The 2,500-nt window shown below is 57.7% G+C and overlaps 1 non-coding gene across 1 annotated transcript in view; it reads right to left on the bottom strand.

Annotated features, from left to right (window-relative positions):
• LOC124745840 overlaps window positions 1-1,361 on the bottom strand; it is a 1,910-nt gene extending 549 nt beyond the window's left edge. The window contains exon 1 of the ribosomal RNA XR_007011172.1: window positions 1-1,361. This exon is cut by the window's left edge and continues 549 nt beyond it. This is a non-coding gene — a ribosomal RNA (small subunit ribosomal RNA).
• Between the last annotated feature and the right edge of the window lie 1,139 nt (window positions 1,362-2,500).

Here is a 2,500-nt window from a genome sequence, read left to right as displayed (position 1 = left end):
ACCGAATCAAGAAAGAGCTATCAATCTGTCAATCCTTCCGGTGTCCGGGCCTGGTGAGGTTTCCCGTGTTGAGTCAAATTAAGCCGCAGGCTCCACTCCTGGTGGTGCCCTTCCGTCAATTCCTTTAAGTTTCAGCTTTGCAACCATACTTCCCCCGGAACCCAAAAGCTTTGGTTTCCCGGAGGCTGCCCGCCGAGTCATCGGAGGAACTGCGGCGGATCGCTGGCTGGCATCGTTTATGGTTAGAACTAGGGCGGTATCTGATCGCCTTCGAACCTCTAACTTTCGTTCTTGATTAATGAAAACATACTTGGCAAATGCTTTCGCTTCTGTTCGTCTTGCGACGATCCAAGAATTTCACCTCTAACGTCGCAATACGAATGCCCCCGCCTGTCCCTATTAATCATTACCTCGGGTTCCGAAAACCAACAAAATAGAACCGAGGTCCTATTCCATTATTCCATGCACACAGTATTCAGGCGGGCTTGCCTGCTTTAAGCACTCTAATTTGTTCAAAGTAAACGTGCCGGCCCACCGAGACACTCAATAAAGAGCACCCTGGTAGGATTTCAACGGGGTCCGCCTCGGGACGCACGAGCACGCACGGGGCGGTCGCACGCCTTCGGCTCGCCCCACCGGCAGGACGTCCCACGATACATGCCAGTTAAACACCGACGGGCGGTGAACCAACAGCGTGGGACACAAATCCAACTACGAGCTTTTTAACCGCAACAACTTTAATATACGCTATTGGAGCTGGAATTACCGCGGCTGCTGGCACCAGACTTGCCCTCCAATAGATACTCGTTAAAGGATTTAAAGTGTACTCATTCCGATTACGGGGCCTCGGATGAGTCCCGTATCGTTATTTTTCGTCACTACCTCCCCGTGCCGGGAGTGGGTAATTTGCGCGCCTGCTGCCTTCCTTGGATGTGGTAGCCGTTTCTCAGGCTCCCTCTCCGGAATCGAACCCTGATTCCCCGTTACCCGTTACAACCATGGTAGGCGCAGAACCTACCATCGACAGTTGATAAGGCAGACATTTGAAAGATGCGTCGCCGGTACGAGGACCGTGCGATCAGCCCAAAGTTATTCAGAGTCACCAAGGCAAACGGACCGGACGAGCCGACCGATTGGTTTTGATCTAATAAAAGCGTCCCTTCCATCTCTGGTCGGGGACTCTGTTTGCATGTATTAGCTCTAGAATTACCACAGTTATCCAAGTAACGTGGGTACGATCTAAGGAACCATAACTGATTTAATGAGCCATTCGCGGTTTCACCTTAATGCGGCTTGTACTGAGACATGCATGGCTTAATCTTTGAGACAAGCATATGACTACTGGCAGGATCAACCAGGGAGCTGCGTCAACTAGAGCTGAGCAGCCGGCCGCCCGGGAGTGTGTCCCGGGGGCCCGCGCGAACACGCAAGCGTCCCGCTCAATCATTCTGCAAACAGGAGGAGGCTGAGCTCCCCTGCACAATACACCTCGAAACCCTCTCAGGTCCCGGCGGCGCGCAGCGCCGTCCCAAGTACTTGGTCGGGTTCGAGAGAGGCGCAATCGCCCGGAGTTAGGCGAGTAGACGCTTTCGGTGCGACCACCCGTGCTCCCAACTGAGCTTGCCGCTGCCGACAGAGGCCCGGGAGCGTGCTGTCGTGGCATTGCCGGCGGGAGACAACACGCGCCACCTACGGTGACCGGCAGCTCCAACGCCAGCGCCACAGAAGGACAAAAGCCCCACTTGGGTGCCGAAGCGAACTCTCCCAGCACAGCGCACGCGCCAACACATCCGCACAGCTGCGATACAAACCACCAGCGAGAACCGCTGGGGCGACCGAGCAGCAGACGGCGTCGCGGCGCCGAGCGCCGGGCGGCAGCGCATCCTCAACGCACACAGTCCTCAATCGGACCAGCACACTGAAGATGTCCACCGCGCTTCGCACCGGGCCCGCGAGGACCTACTTTGGCCGCACGGCGCCGCGCGCAGGGTGCGCCGGCGCGCAGCTGCGACGCCTGCCGCGTCCGTCGGCCGGCGCGCCTGCCACTGGCCCGCCCCCACCAGCCGGCTGTAGCGCGTGCGCCCACGCACCGCGCGGCCAGCACGCCGGGAGGCGCCCCCTCACCGGCCGGGGACGGTCCCACCCAGCCACCGCCGCGTATCGCTTCACACCCAGATGCCGTTCAGTTTCGTCGGCATGGTGGGTATCGCTGGAACAACCGGTTAGTACCTCAACCTATCGTCGCCATCACCGATTCACCCCTAGCGAGAACAACCGCACCACAACAGGTTACCATTTGTTCATTTGCGTAACTTCACCAGAAAACGCAGGCGTCCATCGCCATTTGCAACTTCCCACGATTATTGCATGCCTGTGTCAGGTGTCACGCCACACTACGTCTGCCCACATACACGCAACAAAATGTGCACGCCTAGACAATACGTGGAAGGTGGCCCCCGTACGTATGCGATGTCCATTGCTCGAACGACTGTCAACCGGC

Source organism: Schistocerca piceifrons, unplaced genomic scaffold (assembly GCF_021461385.2).
Source record: "Schistocerca piceifrons isolate TAMUIC-IGC-003096 unplaced genomic scaffold, iqSchPice1.1 HiC_scaffold_337, whole genome shotgun sequence".
Taxonomy (NCBI): Eukaryota; Metazoa; Arthropoda; class Insecta; order Orthoptera; family Acrididae; genus Schistocerca; species Schistocerca piceifrons.
Note: the sequence above shows the minus strand (reverse complement) of the source record. Positions and strands in the feature narration are given on the sequence as shown.